This window comes from Etheostoma spectabile, unplaced genomic scaffold (genome assembly GCF_008692095.1).
Source record: "Etheostoma spectabile isolate EspeVRDwgs_2016 unplaced genomic scaffold, UIUC_Espe_1.0 scaffold00018802, whole genome shotgun sequence".
NCBI classification, from domain to species: domain Eukaryota; kingdom Metazoa; phylum Chordata; class Actinopteri; order Perciformes; family Percidae; genus Etheostoma; species Etheostoma spectabile.
The window spans coordinates 28523-51338 of record NW_022604477.1 but is presented as its reverse complement, the minus strand read 5'-3'; the positions used below and the strand labels follow the sequence as shown (position 1 = coordinate 51338).

Sequence of the window (22816 nt, the reverse complement as noted above, 5' to 3'; positions counted from 1 at the left end):
GTGACACGGAGCAAATATATCACATTTATTTTTGTTAAAATATCAAAAACAAAGCAGGAATAATTTTTCGCGAAACACAATAGCAGACTGGAATGCTCTCCCGAGGTGAAATTCCCAATTGTACAGAAGAAGAAGGGATTAAATGTGATCGTCATTTCCGGTAAGTGCACATGGTAGTGCGCGATTTGAAACAACACTCCTCTGTCAAAATTTACGCAATATGCAAGACAGTACGTAGTGCACGAAGTGTACTTCTGTAAGTGCACTAAGGGAAGTGCGCGATTTGAGACACAGACATATCTCTGCTTGGATTGAATACAACTCCTCATTGGGTAGCTGACTATGGGGCGCCGTTTGTAAAGCGGCTCACGCTGAAAATAACAGCAACACCCCTCGTGGCTGGCTATAGTCATAAGTCCGGCACCATCCATAAAACTGACACTTAAAACTCAAAGTACTCTTCAAACACAGTTTCTCCAACTGTGTTTATTATTTTAGGCAGTTATTATCACGTTTATCCAAGTTCAACAGTCCATATATCCCCGGATGAGATGATTTGTATTCGTTATTTGACACTATAAACATACACTGACCTCCTCGAGCTTTTATTTTGTTACATCCGGTTACTGGCATTCATTTGCATATTAGCTAAATATTTAGTTTCACCCCAAACATTTAGATTTAACATTTAGATTTAGATTTAGATTTAACATTTAGATTTGGATTTAATATTTAGATTTAACATTTAGATTTAGATTTAATATTTAGATTTAACATTTAGATTTAGATTTAGATTTAACATTTAGATTTAGATTTAGATTTAATATTTAGATTTAACATTTAGATTTAGATTTAGATTTAACATTTAGATTTAGATTTAATATTTAGATTTAACATTTAGATTTAGATTTAATATTTAGATTTAACATTTAGATTTAGATTTAGATTTAAGATTTAGATTTAGATTTAATATTTAGATTTAACATTTAGATTTAGATTTAGATTTAACATTTAGATTTAGATTTAATATTTAGATTTAACATTTAGATTTAGATTTAGATTTAACATTTAGATTTACATTTAATATTTAGATTTAACATTTAGATTTAGATTTAGATTTAACATTTAGATTTAGATTTAACATTTAGATTTAGATTTAGCATTTAGATTTAACATTTAACATTAAGGTGTAACATTTAATATTTAGATTTAACTATTTAAAATATCTCCAAGTTGACAAATATTGTTGTAAATGTGCAAGAAAGTGACCCTCAAAATTTCATACCAGTTTTTAAAATATTTTTTAAAGCTAAATGTGACAAAAAGTTGCTGTTATTTTCAGCGTGAGCCGCTTTACAAACGGCGCCCCATACATGGCATGTGCTGACATCCTGTTCCTCAGATCATACGAAAGTCTGGTGACAATGCCTGTTGTTGTTCCAGAACTGAGACTTAACATTCCAGAACTGAAAGTTAACTTTCTAGAACCTAACATTCTAGATCAACCGCTTAACATTCTAGAAATTAAAACTAACATTCGAGAACTACAAAATAACATTGTAGAACTGTAAGTAACATTTTAGTACTATAACTCTTAAAATTCTAAAACTACAACCTATTGTTCCAGAACTGCAGCTTAACATTCTTGAACTTAAACCTAATATTCTACAACTGCATATTAACTTTGTAGGACTGAAACCTAACATCCTACAACAACAAAATATCATTGCAGAACTATAAGTAACATTTTAGGACCATAACTCTTAAAATTCTAAAACTACATCCTATTGTTCTATAACTGCAACTTAACATTTCAGAACTGCAGTTTAACATTCTAGAATTGCCACTTTACATTATAAAACTGCAGCTTACCATTCTAGAACTAAAATGTAACTTTTTAGAACTGTAAGTAACAGTTTAGGACCACAACTTATAAAATGTTTAAAACTTCAACCTATTGTTCTTGAATTGCAATTTAACATTCTAGAATGGCAGCTTAACATTCTAGAACTGCAACTTACCATTCTAGAACTACAATGTAACCTTTTAGAACTGTAAGCAACATTTTAGGACCGCAACTTAAAAGAATTCTAAAACTTCAACCTATTGTTCTGGAATTGGAACTTAACATTCTAGAAATACAGCTTAACATTCGAGAACTTTGTCCTAACATTCTAGATTGGCAGTTTAATATTCTAGGACTTTGACCTAACATTCTAGATCGACAGCTTAATTTTCTAGAACTTTGACCTAAGAATCTAGATTGATAGCTTTACATTCTTGAACTTCAACCTAATATTCTAGAACTGCATATTAACATTCTCAAACTCAAACCTAACATTCTACAACCACAACATGACATTGTAGAACTGTTAACAACATTTTGGCACCATAATTCTTAAAATTCTTGAAACTACATCCTATTGTTCTAGAACTGCAACTTAACATTTCAGAACTGCCGTTTAACATTCTAGAATTGCAACTTAACATTCTATAAGTGCAGCTTCCCATTCTAGAACTACAATGTAACCTTTTAGAAGTGTAATGAATTAACATTCTTGAACTTCAACCTAACATTCAAGAACTGCATACTGACATTCGAGAACTTAAACCTAACATTATAAAAGTTCTAAAACTTCAACCTATTGTTCTTGAATTGTAACTTATCATTTTAGAATGGAAGCTTAACTTTCTAGAACTGCAGCCTAACATTCTAGAACTTACATCCAACATTCTAGAACTGCAGCTTAACATTCTAGAACTTAGAGCTAACATTCAAGAATGGCACCTTAACATTCTAGAACTTCAGCCTAACATTCTAGAATTGCCAAGTGACATTCTAGAACTTTAACCTAACTTTCTGGAACTGCAGCTTAACATTCTAGAACTGCCAAGTAATATTCTGGAACTGTTACATTTCAGAAATTTTAAGTAACATTTTAGAACCGCAACTCAAATCTTAAGAAGTGCCTGGCTAGCTCAGTCGGTAGAGCATGAGACTCTTAATCTCAGGGTCGTGGGTTCGAGCCCCACGTTGGGCGGTTGTGTTTTAGAGAGTGGGAATCCGTGAGTTCTGCATAGTATCAGGTGGCTGTATTGGGGAAGATCAGCTGTCGATTGCAAAATTAGCACTTCCATCCCAGTGTAAAAATACCTGTTATTTACCAGACTAAAATGTGCCTGCATTCTACGATCATGTCATGTGCTGACATCCTGTTCCTCAGATCATACGAAAGTCTGGTGACAATGCCTGTTGTTGTTCCAGAACTGAGACTTAACATTCCAGAACTGAAAGTTAACTTTCTAGAACCTAACATTCTAGATCGACCGCTTAACATTCTAGAAATTAAACCTAACATTCGAGAACTACAAAATAACATTGTAGAACTGTAAGTAACATTTTAGTACTATAACTCTTAAAATTCTAAAACTACAACCTATTGTTCCAGAACTGCAGCTTAACATTCTTGAACTTAAACCTAATATTCTACAACTGCATATTAACTTTGTAGGACTGAAACCTAACATCCTACAACAACAAAATATCATTGCAGAACTATAAGTAACATTTTAGGACCATAACTCTTAAAATTCTAAAACTACATCCTACTGTTCTATAACTGTAACTTAACATTTCAGAACTGCAGTTTAACATTCTAGAATTGCCACTTTACATTATAAAACTGCAGCTTACCATTGTAAAACTACATTGTAACCTTTTAGATTTGTAAGTAACATTTTAGGACCACAACTTATAAAATTTGTAAAATGTCAAACTATTGTTCTTGAATTGCAACTTAACGTTCTAGAAAGGCAGCTTGACTTTGTAAAATGACATCTTACCATTCTAGAACTAAAATGTAACTTTTTAGAACTGTAAGTAACGTTTTAGAACCACAACTTATAAAATGTTTAAAACTTCAACCTATTGTTCTTGAATTGCAACTTAACATTCTAGAATGGTAGCTTAACGTTCTAAAACGGCATTTTACCATTCTAGAACTACAATGTAACCTTTTAGAAGTGTAATGAATTAACATTCTTGAACTTCAACCTAACATTCAAGAACTGCATACTGACATTCGAGAACTTAAACCTAACATTATAAAAGTTCTAAAACTTCAACCTATTGTTCTTGAATTGTAACTTATCATTTTAGAATGGAAGCTTAACTTTCTAGAACTGCAGCCTAACATTCTAGAACTTACATCCAACATTCTAGAACTGCAGCTTAACATTCTAGAACTTAGAGCTAACATTCAAGAATGGCACCTTAACATTCTAGAACTTCAGCCTAACATTCTAGAATTGCCAAGTGACATTCTAGAACTTTAACCTAACTTTCTGGAACTGCAGCTTAACATTCTAGAACTGCCAAGTAATATTCTGGAACTGTTACATTTCAGAAATTTTAAGTAACATTTTAGAATCGCAACTCAAATCTTAAGAAGTGCCTGGCTAGCTCAGTCGGTAGAGCATGAGACTCTTAATCTCAGGGTCGTGGGTTTGAGCCCCACGTTGGGCGGTTGTGTTTTAGAGAGTGGGAATCCGTGAGTTCTGCATAGTATCAGGTGGCTGTATTGGGGAAGATCAGCTGTCGATTGCAAAATTAGCACTTCCATCCCAGTGTAAAAATACCTGTTATTTACCAGACTAAAATGTGCCTGCATTCTACGATCATGGCATGTGCTGACATCCTGTTCCTCAGATCATACGAAAGTCTGGTGACAATGCCTGTTGTTGTTCCAGAACTGAGACTTAACATTCCAGAACTGAAAGTTAACTTTCTAGAACCTAACATTCTAGATCGACCGCTTAACATTCTAGAAATTAAACCTAACATTCGAGAACTACAAAATAACATTGTAGAACTGTAAGTAACATTTTAGTACTATAACTCTTAAAATTCTAAAACTACAACCTATTGTTCCAGAACTGCAGCTTAACATTCTTGAACTTAAACCTAATATTCTACAACTGCATATTAACTTTGTAGGACTGAAACCTAACATCCTACAACAACAAAATATCATTGCAGAACTATAAGTAACATTTTAGGACCATAACTCTTAAAATTCTAAAACTACATCCTATTGTTCTATAACTGCAACTTAACATTTCAGAACTGCAGTTTAACATTCTAGAATTACCACTTTACATTATAAAACTGCAGCTTACCATTCTAGAACTAAAATGTAACTTTTTAGAACTGTAAGTAACAGTTTAGGACCACAACTTATAAAATGTTTAAAACTTCAACCTATTGTTCTTGAATTGCAATTTAACATTCTAGAATGGCAGCTTAACATTCTAGAACTGCAACTTACCATTCTAGAACTACAATGTAACCTTTTAGAACTGTAAGCAACATTTTAGGACCGCAACTTAAAAGAATTCTAAAACTTCAACCTATTGTTCTGGAATTGGAACTTAACATTCTAGAATGGCAGCTTAACTTTCTAAAACTTAAACCTAACATTCTAGAAATACAGCTTAACATTCGAGAACTTTGTCCTAACATTCTAGATTGGCAGTTTAATATTCTAGGACTTTGACCTAACATTCTAGATCGACAGCTTAATATTCTAGAACTTTGACCTAAGAATCTAGATTGATAGCTTAACATTCTTGAACTTCAACCTAATATTCTAGAACTGCATATTAACATTCTCAAACTCAAACCTAACATTCTACAACCACAACATGACATTGTAGAACTGTTAACAACATTTTGGCACCATAATTCTTAAAATTCTTGAAACTACATCCTATTGTTCTAGAACTGCAACTTAACATTTGAGAACTGCAGTTAAACATTCTAGAATTGCAACTTAACATTCTATAAGTGCAGCTTCCCATTCTAGAACTACAATGTAACCTTTTAGAAGTGTAATGAATTAACATTCTTGAACTTCAACCTAACATTCTAGAACTGCATACTGACATTCGAGAACTTAAACCTAACATTATAAAAGTTCTAAAACTTCAACCTATTGTTCTTGAATTGTAACTTATCATTTTAGAATGGAAGCTTAACTTTCTAGAACTGCAGCCTAACATTCTAGAACTTACATCCAACATTCTAGAACTGCAGCTTAACATTCTAGAACTTAGAGCTAACATTCAAGAATGGCACCTTAACATTCTAGAACTTCAGCCTAACATTCTAGAATTGCCAAGTGACATTCTAGAACTTTAACCTAACTTTCTGGAACTGCAGCTTAACATTCTAGAACTGCCAAGTAATATTCTGGAACTGTTACATTTCAGAAATTTTAAGTAACATTTTAGAACCGCAACTCAAATCTTAAGAGATGCCTGGCTAGCTCAGTCGGTAGAGCATGAGACTCTTAATCTCAGGGTCGTGGGTTCGAGCCCCACGTTGGGCGGTTGTGTTTTAGAGAGTGGGAATCCGTGAGTTCTGCATAGTATCAGGTGGCTGTATTGGGGAAGATCAGCTGTCGATTGCAAAATTAGCACTTCCATCCCAGTGTAAAAATACCTGTTATTTACCAGACTAAAATGTGCCTGCATTCTACGATCATGGCATGTGCTGACATCCTGTTCCTCAGATCATACGAAAGTCTGGTGACAATGCCTGTTGTTGTTCCAGAACTGAGACTTAACATTCCAGAACTGAAAGTTAACTTTCTAGAACCTAACATTCTAGATCGACCGCTTAACATTCTAGAAATTAAACCTAACATTCGAGAACTACAAAATAACATTGTAGAACTGTAAGTAACATTTTAGTACTATAACTCTTAAAATTCTAAAACTACAACCTATTGTTCCAGAACTGCAGCTTAACATTCTTGAACTTAAACCTAATATTCTACAACTGCATATTAACTTTGTAGGACTGAAACCTAACATCCTACATCAACAAAATATCATTGCAGAACTATAAGTAACATTTTAGGACCATAACTCTTAAAATTCTAAAACTACATCCTATTGTTCTATAACTGCAACTTAACATTTCAGAACTGCAGTTTAACATTCTAGAATTACCACTTTACATTATAAAACTGCAGCTTACCATTCTAGAACTAAAATGTAACTTTTAGAACTGTAAGTAACAGTTTAGGACCACAACTTATAAAATGTTTAAAACTTCAACCTATTGTTCTTGAATTGCAATTTAACATTCTAGAATGGCAGCTTAACATTCTAGAACTGCAACTTACCATTCTAGAACTACAATGTAACCTTTTAGAACTGTAAGCAACATTTTAGGACCGCAACTTAAAAGAATTCTAAAACTTCAACCTATTGTTCTGGAATTGGAACTTAACATTCTAGAATGGCAGCTTAACTTTCTAAAACTTAAACCTAACATTCTAGAAATACAGCTTAACATTCGAGAACTTTGTCCTAACATTCTAGATTGGCAGTTTAATATTCTAGGACTTTGACCTAACATTCTAGATCGACAGCTTAATATTCTAGAACTTTGACCTAAGAATCTAGATTGATAGCTTAACATTCTTGAACTTCAACCTAATATTCTAGAACTGCATATTAACATTCTCAAACTCAAACCTAACATTCTACAACCACAACATGACATTGTAGAACTGTTAACAACATTTTGGCACCATAATTCTTAAAATTCTTGAAACTACATCCTATTGTTCTAGAACTGCAACTTAACATTTGAGAACTGCAGTTAAACATTCTAGAATTGCAACTTAACATTCTATAAGTGCAGCTTCCCATTCTAGAACTACAATGTAACCTTTTAGAAGTGTAATGAATTAACATTCTTGAACTTCAACCTAACATTCTAGAACTGCATACTGACATTCGAGAACTTAAACCTAACATTATAAAAGTTCTAAAACTTCAACCTATTGTTCTTGAATTGTAACTTATCATTTTAGAATGGAAGCTTAACTTTCTAGAACTGCAGCCTAACATTCTAGAACTTACATCCAACATTCTAGAACTGCAGCTTAACATTCTAGAACTTAGAGCTAACATTCAAGAATGGCACCTTAACATTCTAGAACTTCAGCCTAACATTCTAGAATTGCCAAGTGACATTCTAGAACTTTAACCTAACTTTCTGGAACTGCAGCTTAACATTCTAGAACTGCCAAGTAATATTCTGGAACTGTTACATTTCAGAAATTTTAAGTAACATTTTAGAACCGCAACTCAAATCTTAAGAGATGCCTGGCTAGCTCAGTCGGTAGAGCATGAGACTCTTAATCTCAGGGTCGTGGGTTCGAGCCCCACGTTGGGCGGTTGTGTTTTAGAGAGTGGGAATCCGTGAGTTCTGCATAGTATCAGGTGGCTGTATTGGGGAAGATCAGCTGTCGATTGCAAAATTAGCACTTCCATCCCAGTGTAAAAATACCTGTTATTTACCAGACTAAAATGTGCCTGCATTCTACGATCATGGCATGTGCTGACATCCTGTTCCTCAGATCATACGAAAGTCTGGTGACAATGCCTGTTGTTGTTCCAGAACTGAGACTTAACATTCCAGAACTGAAAGTTAACTTTCTAGAACCTAACATTCTAGATCGACCGCTTAACATTCTAGAAATTAAACCTAACATTCGAGAACTACAAAATAACATTGTAGAACTGTAAGTAACATTTTAGTACTATAACTCTTAAAATTCTAAAACTACAACCTATTGTTCCAGAACTGCAGCTTAACATTCTTGAACTTAAACCTAATATTCTACAACTGCATATTAACTTTGTAGGACTGAAACCTAACATCCTACATCAACAAAATATCATTGCAGAACTATAAGTAACATTTTAGGACCATAACTCTTAAAATTCTAAAACTACATCCTATTGTTCTATAACTGCAACTTAACATTTCAGAACTGCAGTTTAACATTCTAGAATTGCCACTTTACATTATAAAACTGCAGCTTACCATTCTAGAACTAAAATGTAACTTTTTAGAACTGTAAGTAACAGTTTAGGACCACAACTTATAAAATGTTTAAAACTTCAACCTATTGTTCTTGAATTGCAATTTAACATTCTAGAATGGCAGCTTAACATTCTAGAACTGCAACTTACCATTTTAGAACTACAATGTAACCTTTTAGAACTGTAAGCAACATTTTAGGACCGCAACTTAAAAGAATTCTAAAACTTCAACCTATTGTTCTGGAATTGGAACTTAACATTCTAGAAATACAGCTTAACATTCGAGAACTTTGTCCTAACATTCTAGATTGGCAGTTTAATATTCTAGGACTTTGACCTAACATTCTAGATCGACAGCTTAATTTTCTAGAACTTTGACCTAAGAATCTAGATTGATAGCTTTACATTCTTGAACTTCAACCTAATATTCTAGAACTGCATATTAACATTCTCAAACCTAACATTCTACAACCACAACATGACATTGTAGAACTGTTAACAACATTTTGGCACCATAATTCTTAAAATTCTTGAAACTACATCCTATTGTTCTAGAACTGCAACTTAACATTTCAGAACTGCCGTTTAACATTCTAGAATTGCAACTTAACATTCTATAAGTGCAGCTTCCCATTCTAGAACTACAATGTAACCTTTTAGAAGTGTAATGAATTAACATTCTTGAACTTCAACCTAACATTCTAGAACTGCATACTGACATTCGAGAACTTAAACCTAACATTATAAAAGTTCTAAAACTTCAACCTATTGTTCTTGAATTGTAACTTATCATTTTAGAATGGAAGCTTAACTTTCTAGAACTGCAGCCTAACATTCTAGAACTTACATCCAACATTCTAGAACTGCCGCTTAACATTCTAGAACTTAGAGCTAACATTCAAGAATGGCACCTTAACATTCTAGAACTTCAGCCTAAAATTCTAGAATTGCCAAGTGACATTCTAGAACTTTAACCTAACTTTCTGGAACTGCAGCTTAACATTCTAGAACTGCCAAGTAATATTCTGGAACTGTTACATTTCAGAAATTTTAAGTAACATTTTAGAACTGCAACTCAAATCTTAAGAAGTGCCTGGCTAGCTCAGTCGGTAGAGCATGAGACTCTTAATCTCAGGGTCGTGGGTTCGAGCCCCACGTTGGGCGGTTGTGTTTTAGAGAGTGGGAATCCGTGAGTTCTGCATAGTATCAGGTGGCTGTATTGGGGAAGATCAGCTGTCGATTGCAAAATTAGCACTTCCATCCCAGTGTAAAAATACATGTTATTTACCAGACTAAAATGTGCCTGCATTCTACGATCATGTCATGTGCTGACATCCTGTTCCTCAGATCATACGAAAGTCTGGTGACAATGCCTGTTGTTGTTCCAGAACTGAGACTTAACATTCCAGAACTGAAAGTTAACTTTCTAGAACCTAACATTCTAGATCGACCGCTTAACATTCTAGAAATTAAACCTAACATTCGAGAACTACAAAATAACATTGTAGAACTGTAAGTAACATTTTAGTACTATAACTCTTAAAATTCTAAAACTACAACCTATTGTTCCAGAACTGCAGCTTAACATTCTTGAACTTAAACCTAATATTCTACAACTGCATATTAACTTTGTAGGACTGAAACCTAACATCCTACAACAACAAAATATCATTGCAGAACTATAAGTAACATTTAGGACCATAACTCTTAAAATTCTAAAACTACATCCTATTGTTCTATAACTGTAACTTAACATTTCAGAACTGCAGTTTAACATTCTAGAATTGCCACTTTACATTATAAAACTGCAGCTTACCATTGTAAAACTACATTGTAACCTTTTAGATTTGTAAGTAACATTTTAGGACCACAACTTATAAAATTTGTAAAATGTCAAACTATTGTTCTTGAATTGCAACTTAACGTTCTAGAAAGGCAGCTTGACTTTGTAAAATGACATCTTACCATTCTAGAACTAAAATGTAACTTTTTAGAACTGTAAGTAACGTTTTAGAACCACAACTTATAAAATGTTTAAAACTTCAACCTATTGTTCTTGAATTGCAACTTAACATTCTAGAATGGTAGCTTAACGTTCTAAAACGGCATTTTACCATTCTAGAACTACAATGTAACCTTTTAGAAGTGTAATGAATTAACATTCTTGAACTTCAACCTAACATTCAAGAACTGCATACTGACATTCGAGAACTTAAACCTAACATTATAAAAGTTCTAAAACTTCAACCTATTGTTCTTGAATTGTAACTTATCATTTTAGAATGGAAGCTTAACTTTCTAGAACTGCAGCTTAACATTCTAGGACTTAAACTTAACATTCTAGAGCTGCAGCTTAACATTCTAGAACTTCAGCCTAACATTCTAGAATTGCCAAGTGACATTCTAGAACTGCAGCTTAACATTCTAGAACTTAGAGCTAACATTCAAGAATGGCACCTTAACATTCTAGAACTTGAGCCTAACATTCTAGAATTGCCAAGTGACATTCTAGAACTTTAACCTAACTTTCTGGAACTGCAGTTTAACATTCTAGAACTGCCAAGTAATATTCTGGAACTGTTACATTTCAGAAATTTTAAGTAGCATTTTAGAACCGCAACTTAAATCTTAAGAAGTGTTTGGCTAGCTCAGTCGGTAGAGCATGAGACTCTTAATCTCAGGGTCGTGGGTTCGAGCCCCACGTTGGGCGGTTGTGTTTTAGAGAGTGGGAATCCGTGAGTTCTGCATAGTATCAGGTGGCTGTATTGGGGAAGATCAGCTATCGATTGCAAAATTAGCACTTCCATCCCAGTGTAAAAATACCTGTTATTTACCAGACTAAAATGTGCCTGCATTCTACGATCATGGCATGTGCTGACATCCTGTTCCTCAGATCATACTAAAGTCTGGTGACAATGCCTGTTGTTGTTCCAGAACTGAGACTTAACATTCCAGAACTGAAAGTTATCTTTCTAGAACCTAACATTCTAGATCGACCGCTTAACATTCTAGAAATTAAACCTAACATTCGAGAACTACAAAATAACATTGTAGAACTGTAAGTGCATATACACATCAACTTTCTTTTTGATTTTCATCACAATTCATTATGACATCAACTTTCTTTTTAATAAATGCATAAACACATCAACTTTCTTTTTCATTAAGATAAGATGGTGCTTGAACATGAAGAGCTTTGTAGGTGAGAAGAAAGATTTTAAATTCTATTCTGGATTTTACAGGAAGTTAATGCAGAGAAGCAAAACCCGGAGAGATGTGATCTCTTTTCCTGGTTCCTATCAGAACACGTGCTGCAGCATTCTGGATCAGCTGAAGAATCTTTATGGACTCTTTTAAGCAGCCTGATAATAAAGAATTGGAGTAATCCAGCTTAGAAGTAACAAATGCATGGACTAGTTTTTCTGCATCAATTTTAGACCGGATATTCCTGAATCTCTGAATGTGATGACTACTGCACTGGGGAAACTTCGGTAGGCCTGGCCACGATTTCACGTCAGGGAGATTTTTCCGTGAAGGTTATGGAGAGTTTAACTTCGCAGAGTTTGACTGTGCGAAGTTAATAAAAACAAAGAAATGTGTTTCCGCCCTGTTACGAACTGGGTACCTTTCGCGTGTTAGGCAAACGTGATAACCATTACACTACGGAAACTGACGAAATGCATTTATTTTGCATATTTGTGGGAAAATGCACATTTTTTATTTTACTGCAAATGTTCAAAATGCTACAAAATAGAGATTTTAAACTAGATTCAGTCACAGATGCTTTGTCATGTATTTGAATGACAGCAAATATGTAGTAAACCTAAATATTTCTACATGCATTGACTGCGGTCTGAATGTTGGAATAGCGCCACCTATTTCTTGATGTATAATGGACAGTATCTCCGCCTGTCACGCGGAAGATTGGGGTTCGATTCCCCGACGGGGAGACTTTTCTACCAGCTAACCAATGCTACAATTTCTCGAGGAAGTCCCAGCGAACGCGTAAGACTTCTCGGGAAAGTGGGCCTTGGCTCCAGCTGTGTTCAGCATGGGAGGAGAACTCCTGGCTCTAAATGGGAATATTGTCAAGCGATGGAAAAAGCATATCTACTGGACATGAACAGCACCTCACAAGGCGCAGCAGAAGGTGGGAGAGTGTCAAGTCTGGGCACTTTGTAATTCCTTTTCTGCTCTTTCCAGATTATTTTGTTCTTTTGGCTTCATCAAACAGTGATCTACAGCGCCCACTGGGGCAGATTGAAGTCCAGTGTCAAGCATTCGGAATCAAAGTCAGCCCCTCCAAATCTCAAAGCTCAGGATTTCTCCCATCGGGTTGGGAGTCAATTGCTGTCCCAAGTGAAGACGTTCTTGTATCTCAAAAGCTTATTTCAAACAGTGAAACTTGTTCCAACACAAAAACTACTGAAACTTTGGATGGTCGCCTCCGCCTCTCACGCAGAAGACTGGGGTTTTATTTCCCGATGGGGAGATCTATCTACCAGCTGCTAATTATTTTCCAAGGCTACATCGACACTAGTATCATCTGCCAGAGTAGTTTGGATACGAGGCCTAACCATAGCAAAAGATATGAACTTTTTTAAGAATGTATTATAGTGGATATACTCCCAGAAAGACAAAGGTTTTACAAAAGTATTGAGAATGATCCTGCTATCAAAGCTATTAATAATCAAATATAATATTTACCAATTTACATGTGAAAATATGTCTGCTCTATACACGTTAAATTAATTTACACATTTATAGTGTGATGTGTATATTCTCATACTTTTTTACAATGTATTTTGTTTTCATCCCTCAAAAATAAATAAAAATAAAATTAGAAAAGTCTTATAGACTGGAATTGTCTACGGTGTATGACATCACAGCATTCTATAATACATCAAAAGAACTACTGACCAATCAGCTGTGAGTTCATGATGACGTCATGAGTGAGGTCACAAAACATCCATAGAGAACCTTATATGTACAAGCCGTGTTGAGTCTTTAAGTTCAGGGTTCTGCTCCGGGCAGCTGGAGGCCAGAAGCTTCGGCAGAGACTAGGCGCTGCGAAAGCAGCTTGTCTTTGGAGGCCTCGCTTCCAGAAGACTAGGACCAGATGCTGCAAAAGCAGTTGGTCTTTGAGGCCTCCTCACCTGAAGCCTCTGAGCTCCAGCCAGCCAGAGCAGGGGGCCCAACTGGCTCCGCCAAGGAACAGAGCTACCAGCTCTGGGGTCAGGGGTCAGGGACCAGGGTAAGTGGTTTAGAAAGGTATTAGGGATCATGAATCTCCAAAAGAAAACACTGATTCCAAACAGCTCTACTGTAGTCCAGCCTATACTCTGCTCCTGATTGGCTTGTAATCCTTACCTAGGTACTGCGCATGTGCAACTCTCAACAAAGATGGAAGAGAAGTGTGATTCCTCACTCTGTAACTAAAACAGAGGAGTGTTTTATGTATTTCACATGATTGATGTGCCTTTGATGCTGAAATCCTTGGTGGGGGAGGACACCTAATTACCACATATTGAGCTACTGCCACCCATCAGCTTTTGACCCTCACATGTTTTGAATTGATGTGTTTCGGGTGTTATATGTGATTCAGGTGTTTGATGTGTTTCAGGTGATTGATGTGTTTGATGTGTTTCAGGTGTTTGATGTTTTTCAGGTGTTTGAAGTGTTTGATGTGTTTCAGGTGTTGAATGTGTTTGATGGGTTTCAGGTGTCTGTAGTGATTCAGGTGTTTCAGGTGTTAAATGTGTTTGATGTGTTTCAGGTATTAGGTATTAGATGTATTTGTAAATTGGTGCATAAAAGTCTAATTTAATACAGGAAATGAAACCGATGTTCAAATTATTGCTGGGGGAGGACACCCAACCACCACATATTGAGCTACTGCCACCCATCAACATTTGACCCTGACGTGATTTGAACACACAACCTTCTGATCTGGAGTCAGACGCACTACCTTTGCGCCACAAGGTCTGCTGACTGATGCATGTACAGATCAAACCTGGTTTTGAATTCAAAAAGGCACAGAAATCTCCCTTTTTAATATATGACTTTCAAGTGATGACTTTTGTTTTTCAAAACCTGAACCCTATTTCCTTACTTTTTGTGTCTAAGTGACTGATTTAAGTTTTAGGCCTCGCTTCCAGTACGCAGGGACCGTGCGACGCAAAAGCAGTTGGTCTTTGAGGCCTACTTACCTGAAGCTGGTAATTAATGTGTTTCAGGTGTTAATGTATTTTATGTCTTTGATGTGTTTCAGGTGTTTGTTGTGTTTCAGGTGTTTGATGTGGTTGATGTGTGTCAGTTGTTTAACGTGTTTCAGGTGTTTGATGTGTTTGATGTATTTCAGGTCTTTGATTTTTTTTGTGTTTTTTGATGTGTTTCAGGTGTTTGATGTGTTTCAGGTGCTTGATATGTTTCATGTGTTTGATGTGTTTCAGGTGTTCAATTTGTTTCAGGTGTTTGAGTTGTTTGATGTGTTTCAGGTATATGATGTGTTTAAGGTGTTTGATTTGTTTCAGGTGTTTCATGTGTTTGATATCTTTCAGGTGTTTCAGGTGTTTCATGTGTTTTAGGTTTTTGATGTGTTTCAGGTGTTTGATGTTTTTTAGGTTTTTGATGGGTTTCAGGTGTTTGATGTGTTTCAGGTGTTTGATGTTTTTGATGTGTTTCTGGTGTTTGATGTCTTCGATGTGTTTTATGTTTTTTATGTGTTTGTGCTTCCGGTGTTCTATGTGTTTAAGCTGTTTGATGTGTTTGTGTTTCTGTTATTTGATGTGTTTCAGGTCTTTGATGTGTTTAATGTCTTTTATGTGTTTCAGGTGTTGATGTCTTTGATGTGTTTTATGTGTTTCAGGTTTTTGATGTTTTTTATATTTTTCAGGTGCTTGATGTCTTTGATGTGTTTGATGTGTTTTAGGTGTTTGATTTGTTTCAGGTGTTTGATGTGTTTCAAGTGTTTGATATGTTTCAGATGTTTGATGTCTTTCAGGCATTTGATGTGTTTGATTAGTTTCAGGCGTTTGACGTGTTTTATCTGTTTAAGATGTTTGATGTGTTTCACGTGTTTAATGTCTTTGATGTGATTGACATGTTTCACGTGTTTGATCTGTTTGTGCTTCCAGTGTTGGATGTGTTTGATGTCTTTCAGGTGTTTGATGTGTTTCAGATGTTTGATGTCTTTCAGGTGTCTGAAGTGAATATTAGGTATTAGATGTATATGTAAATTGGTGCATAAAAGCCTATATTAATACAGGAGTTGAAGACTTTGATTCTCAAATCCTTGCTGAGGGAGTACGCCCAACTACCACATACTGAGCTACTGTCACCCATCAACATTTGACCCTGACGTGATTTGAACACGCAACCTTCTGATCTGGAGTCAGACACGCTACCGTTGCGCCACAAGGTCTGCTGACTAATGCTTATACAGATCAAATTTCTTTTTGATTAATGCATGTACATATTAACTTCTTTTCTGATTAATACCTACAGATTAACTTTCTTTTTTGGTTAATGCATATACATGTGTGCATTTCTCCGTGGATTAAAGCTGCAGTAGGGAGTTCTGAGAAAACGTGGACTTAGCCAAAAAATTTGAACAAGCACACCTTACAGGTCCCTCCCCCTTGCTCTCCGCTGCGCTACAGCCCCCCCTCCACAGCTCCTCCCCCACGGCAGAGCCTGCCGTGAACGCGCAGGCTAGTAAGCAGGGCCACCGATGCTTTCCACATCCTCATGGACAATACAGGGGATTTATTCTGAGGAGGGTATAGCTTATGTAAAAAATTTGCTTATTTAAAATATTTTTATTAAGAGTCGCGCTTACTACCGGACTAGAAGTGAAATGTGTCGGGGAGAGAGGGAGTCTTAACGTAATCAATGAAGCAAGTGACGCCAGTTTACAAAACTTGGCCTCTGCACTACACCAGTCTGCCTCAGGATGTCGAAACCAGTAAACAACTTTTTGTACGTTTGCAGCCCAATAGTAAATCCTTAAATTTGGGAGGGCGAGCCCACCCCTTTGTCTTGGTCTTTCAAGGAATTTTTTACGCAACCTTGGAGTTTTACCTCCCCATAGAAAGCTTGAAAGTAACTTTTCTGTTGCTCGAAAGAAAGACTTTGGAAGGAAGACCGGAAGATTTTGAAATAAATATAGAAACCGAGGCAACACGTTAATTTTAACACAGTTAACTCTTCCAGCTAGAGATAAATAAATGGTGCTCCATCGCTGGAGGTCAGATTTTAGTCTCCCAAGTATTGGAGTAAAATTTGCATCTAGCAAACCAGAGAAAGAGGGGGTGACATGGATTCCTAGATACTTAAATCCTGATTTTGAAATATGAAAGGGCAAGTCCGTATCTTGTATTTGAAGCGCCTTCTCATTAATAGGGAAACACATGCTTTTTGAGAAATTAATTTTATACCCAGAAAAACTACCAAAGACCTCCAGAGTTTTCAAAATTATAGGTGTAGAGGACAATGGGTCCGTTACATAAATTAAGAGATCATCAGCATACAAAGAGACGTTATGTTCCACTCCCATCCTAATAATACCCTGTATGGACTGTGTGTTTCGAAGCTTTATTGACAGGGGTTCTATCGCTAGGACGAACAGCAACGGACTGAGAGGGCAACCCTGACGCGTCCCTCTGAACAGTGAAAAATATTGCAAACACAAATTATTAGTGACTACTGCAGCCTTAGGGGACGAGTATAATTGCCGGACCCAGGAGACGAATTTTGGACCGAACCCGAACTTGTCCAACACGGGGAAGAGATAGCCCCATTCAACCTGTCAAAAGCCTTCTCTGCGTCAAGGGATACTACCACTTCTGGAGCAACTCCAGATGCTGGAGAGTGAACCACATTTAAAAGTCCACGGACGTTGACAAATGAATGGCGCCCTTTAATGAAACCTGTCTGATCAACTGAAATTATGTCTGGAATGACAGAACTTATTCTAACGGCCAGGACTTTAGAAAGAATTTTAACATCTGCATTCAGCAACGATATAGGCCTATAAGAGCTGCAGTCCATTGCATCTTTGCCCGGCTTTAGTAAAACTGTGATGAGTGCCTCCGTGAGGCTCCGTGGGAGGGATGACTGTTCAAAGGAGTGGTTAAACATGTTGACAAGCAGAGGCGTGAGCTGCAAGGAAAACTTTTTATAAAACTCAATTGGATAGCCGTCTGGCCCAGGACTCTTACCGCTCTGCATGTCTTTAATTGAATTTTCTACTTCCTGTTTATTTAGAGGTCTTTCTAGGCTTTCTCTTTGGACTTGTGTAATTGTTGGAGCGCCCAAGTTTTCTAAAAATTCCGTCATATCAGAGACATTGTGGGGGAAGTCTGATTTGTATAGATCTGAGTAATATTTCTCAAAGGTGCTGTTGATTTCTTGCGGGTCCATTGTCACTTCTTGAGGTGCCCTCCTGATAGTAGGAATAAGTCTGGATGCAGATTTACCCTTCAACTGATGGGCAAGAAGGCGCCCTGCCTTTTCCCCATGTTCGTAGAAAAATGAACGTGACCTTAACAGATTTCTTTCTATCTTTTCCGTAGACAGTAGATCATATTGTGCCTTAAGGTTCAATTTTTCTTTGTATAGCTCGGGCGATGGGGTCTTTGAATATTGATGATCAATTTTCAAAATGGAATCGGCTATTTTTTCCTGTGTCCGTCTCCTGTCTTTATTTCGTGATACCGAAAATGATATTATTTGTCCCCGTAGTACCACTTTTAATGTTTCCCATAGTACGGATGGTGTTATAGAGTCCGTCTGATTAAACAAAAGGAAATCGTCTATTGATTGTGAGACGTACTGACAAAAGTTTGTATCTGAAAGTAATGTTGTGTTCAACCTCCAAGCAGACCTTGCGGGATAGTTAAGCGCAATGGAAATATCAAGTATGAGGGGTGCGTGATCTGATTCGACAATGGCGGAGTACTCTACAGATTTTATTGAAGGCAGAAGGTGTTTGTCAATAAAAAAAGTAATCTATCCTAGAGTAGGACTGGTGCACATGCTAGAAATAAGAAAATTCTCTTCTGGAAGGATACAGAAACCTCCAAGGGTCTATACAACCTATATGAGACATGAAGCTAGAGATTGCTCTGGACATCACACAGTTCATATCTCCACCAAATATTAGATGATGTGTGTTCAAATCGGGCAACAAGGTCATTATTTTCTTAAAGAAATCAGCATCATCCCAGTTGGGGGCATAAATGCATACTAAGGCCACCAGGGAGTGAAACAGACTACCTGTTACTATGACATACTGCCCTTGGGGATCCGAAATTATTTCTGAGGGAGTGAATAATACCTTTTTATGAATTATTATTGCCGTGCCCCTGGCTCTGCTGCCAAAATTTGAGTGATACACCTGTCCTACCCAAGCCTTCCTAAGCAAAATATGGTCTTGAACACGGAGATGTGTTTCCTGTAAAAATGCAATTTTGGTATGGAGTCTTTTCAGATGTGAGAATATCCGGGCCCTTTTCACTGGTCCATTCATACCTCTAACATTCCAGCTAGTAAAACGCACTGCAGATCCCCCTGCCACATTTCTACTTACTGTGCCACTCATTTCCTAAAAGATACCATATGGGTGGCAGAGCACGCCATGAAGTGACATAAAAGGCCATTCGCTTGACAAAGTGAAAAACAAGAAGAGAAAAAAAAAAAAAAAAGTACATTACCCGGCAACCCATCCCTATTATACAACTAACGAAACACTCTAGGTTCATCCTCTGAACTACGACGAACCGCAGCTTTAGCGTGAATTAGACTTCCAGTAGTCCTTCTTGCTATCTCAATATATTAGGCTCTTCCCAAACATAACACAGGCATATAAACGCACACAGTCAACAAGACAACTTGAGTTGCTAGCCGATAATAACAACAATTAGGTTATTTCAAAATGGCATATTACCACATCCAGCAGGACATATAGAAGTGAACTTGTAGCACTGAAACTATAACCTGAGTGCATCTGCAACGAGTGTCCTGGCGGCATGAAAACGTTACGTCCAGTGCAGGACAGTCCTCAGAAGTAGTAGCCTGGGCTACTTACGTGTAGCAACACGACGATCGTAAAACTCCTGAGCCTCTTCTGGTGAAGAGAAGTTAAGACTGTAACTTAAGATGTCATTGTAATCACATTCAGATCACCTCAAATAAAGACAATGATGATCATTGTGTTCATAAGTGCTTCTCTTTGGGGTTGTCTTGGTTGTGAGTTCATCATCAGACACTAACAGATGCAGAGTCCACCGCTGGCTAAATAAATAAAATAATGGGGGTTTTGGAATAGATATTTAGTACTAACTGGTACTTTCTAATGCTGAATGAGCTCTATCTGGAGGAAAAAGGAGTTGCCCCAAAGAAAGTCATTGGACTCTAATTGACCACTCATAGACTGTTAATGGCATACATTGGGATGATGGTTGTCTATTCATGAAGCCATTCATTACTTACAATAGTCAGTTTTTTTGTTTCTTGTTATGTCTCGGCAAGAAGTATTATACTTTTGGGTTGTCTGTCCATCTCTACATTAGAATCAGAAAATCTTTATTGATCCCTGAAGGGGAACTCTGGAAAAGACTGTTCCTTCGAGCCAGATTTGAACCAGTCTCAATGCCCAAATGTATTACAAGACTTGAAGTCAACATAACATAGGCCAGCGATGGTGGTATAGTGGTGAGCATAGCTGCCTTCCAAGCAGTTGACCTGGGTTCGATTCCCAGCCATCGCAGTAACTGTTTTTAGGTTGTGGTACTTTCTTTTTTTACAAGAAGTCAGCAGAACGGCTACTTGCCCAACCTGGTTTGATAAAATCTCTTTGAGCTGCATGATTATGGCCAAAATGATAACGACAATTACTTTGATCAATATGGAGATCACGATTAATTATCACAATTATTTGTTGATTTTCTAGTCCAAAGTGCTGGAAAGGAAGGTTTCACCAATCGTTGAACCTCAGGTTAACAAGGAACAATCTCAGCAAGGTGATTGATGGATGATTCTAGTTACTTCACCAAGTTCAGGCCAAATGCCACAGCTGTAAGACATTGGTTGCCTTCCAGCTATGTAATATATGCAAATGGAAGTGGTGGGATTTGAACCCACGCCTCCAGAGAGACTGGAGCCTTAATCCAGCACCTTAGACCACTCGGCCACACTGCAATTACCAAATTTCCACATCATGACAAACACAGGCACCGTAATCAACGTTATGCTTGTTAATGTTATTGGAAAACTTGATGTAATACAAGCAAATACTTAAGGCCCCACCCAACAGTTTTGTGATATGTGGCGGGCAACTGTATGTCAATGATCAAGCTTGTTGCTGTGACCAAGAAACCACCAGCAAAATGACTGATACATTATCAGTTTAAACATTTTCTTGGATGCCAAATATTTGATTTCAAAGTCAGAATCCAATTGAGATGTAAGAACAATACAATGCACGTCCAGCTTCTACATTTCCGCATGAGTCAGCTTCCCCAATTTCTAAGGAAATATAAACAGGAAAATAGCCGAATAAGCATACATGTGCAGCTCAACCTCAAAAAGCCATAAAGCAAATGCTTGTGGCTTAAAGATCAAGCTCCCGCTCATTAAACATCAGGCAGGCGTAGTCTCTGTGGCGCAATAGGTCAGCGCAGTCGGCTATTAGCTGAAAGGATTGGGGTTCAAGTCCACTCAGGGATGTGTGTTGCTTTGATAACCTGGAGTGTGCCAACTCTGGGATTTATCCTCCAGCTGAAGACCATAGAGCAGCCCAAAGATCACCCAAGTGGCCTTTAGAAACCATGTACATATAAAACTTTGTGGTCATTGGTATGCAGGTCACTTGATGTAATAAAAGTAAATACATGAGGCTCCACCCAACAGTTTTGTGATATCTGGCGTGTGCAGTAACAACACATCAAGTGCATCCAGGACCTGCCTGGTGTGCAGCTTCATACAGAGACGGGTACTATCAAGAAGGTGGGTGTTGTCCTGACCAAGTTTCGCTGTGCCAGAGGGTCTACGTCTCTGGAATCATTTCATTGCCACCTGAACAAGTTCATTCTATCTAAATAGTATGTGTTTCATGATTGTACTTTTGTTTTTGAATGGTAAATGGACATATTTTAAAGAATAATTTTAGAACTGTGCTGGAATTTGCAATAAAAAACAAGACCTTTCCCATTTTGACAAACTGTTTTGATCACTTGAGGTATTTCAGTGAAGTCTTTGGTCTTTGACAGTTACCTTACAATCTAAAACTGTATATCCTATTGTCTCTGGAACAATAGTTGGCAGTTGGAGGAGTAATGGCTCTTTACAGTGAATATGCAAAAGAAGATGTTCACAAGTTCAGCCCAGGTAAATGCTCAGCCCATATTCACACAGACCTAAACCAACTCACTTAATGCTGGTTACAATATTCTAATAATCATCAATGACAGAGAAAAATGACAAAGTGTGATGACATTTTTTAATAAAGTATTGGCTTTTTCCTTGAGAAGGTTTTTTTCCCAATGACATTAACAAGCATGCTGTTAGTTACGTTCCCTGTGTTTGTCACTATGTGGAGAGCTGATTCCTGCAGGTAGTGTGGCCGAGTAGTCTAAGGCGCTGGATTTAGGCTCCAGTCTCTCTGGAGGTGTGGGTTCAAATCCCACAACTGCCATTTGCATCTATTACATACCAATCTATTACATGCCAACCAATGTGATGTCTTAGAGCTGTGGCATTTGGGCTTAACTTGGTGTAGTAACTAGAATCATCCATCAATCACCTTGCTGAGATTGTTCCTTGTTAACCTGAGGTTCAACAAATAGTGAATCCTTCGTTTCCAGCACTTTGGAGTAGAACATCAGCAAATACTTGTGATAATTAATCGTGA

The 22816-nt window shown here is 36.9% G+C and overlaps 9 non-coding genes across 9 annotated transcripts; 7 read left to right on the top strand and 2 right to left on the bottom strand.

Moving 5' to 3' along the window:
- The first annotated feature begins 2968 nt into the window (after positions 1-2968).
- Positions 2969-3041, top strand: trnak-cuu (transfer RNA lysine (anticodon CUU)). The gene has a single exon. It is a non-coding gene; the product is annotated as a tRNA-Lys (tRNA).
- Positions 3042-4452: 1411 nt separating this feature from the next.
- On the top strand, positions 4453-4525 carry trnak-cuu (transfer RNA lysine (anticodon CUU)). Its single transcript has one exon. It is a non-coding gene; the product is annotated as a tRNA-Lys (tRNA).
- Positions 4526-6316: 1791 nt separating this feature from the next.
- On the top strand, positions 6317-6389 carry trnak-cuu (transfer RNA lysine (anticodon CUU)). The gene has a single exon. It is a non-coding gene; the product is annotated as a tRNA-Lys (tRNA).
- Positions 6390-8179: 1790 nt separating this feature from the next.
- On the top strand, positions 8180-8252 carry trnak-cuu (transfer RNA lysine (anticodon CUU)). The gene has a single exon. It is a non-coding gene; the product is annotated as a tRNA-Lys (tRNA).
- A 1743-nt stretch (positions 8253-9995) lies between these two features.
- trnak-cuu (transfer RNA lysine (anticodon CUU)) lies at positions 9996-10068 on the top strand. Its single transcript has one exon. It is a non-coding gene; the product is annotated as a tRNA-Lys (tRNA).
- A 4749-nt stretch (positions 10069-14817) lies between these two features.
- On the bottom strand, positions 14818-14889 carry trnaw-cca (transfer RNA tryptophan (anticodon CCA)). The gene has a single exon. It is a non-coding gene; the product is annotated as a tRNA-Trp (tRNA).
- A 1366-nt stretch (positions 14890-16255) lies between these two features.
- Positions 16256-16327, bottom strand: trnaw-cca (transfer RNA tryptophan (anticodon CCA)). The gene has a single exon. It is a non-coding gene; the product is annotated as a tRNA-Trp (tRNA).
- Positions 16328-20602: 4275 nt separating this feature from the next.
- trnag-ucc (transfer RNA glycine (anticodon UCC)) lies at positions 20603-20674 on the top strand. Its single transcript has one exon. It is a non-coding gene; the product is annotated as a tRNA-Gly (tRNA).
- Positions 20675-22518: 1844 nt separating this feature from the next.
- Positions 22519-22600, top strand: trnal-uag (transfer RNA leucine (anticodon UAG)). Its single transcript has one exon. It is a non-coding gene; the product is annotated as a tRNA-Leu (tRNA).
- The last annotated feature ends 216 nt before the right edge of the window (positions 22601-22816 follow it).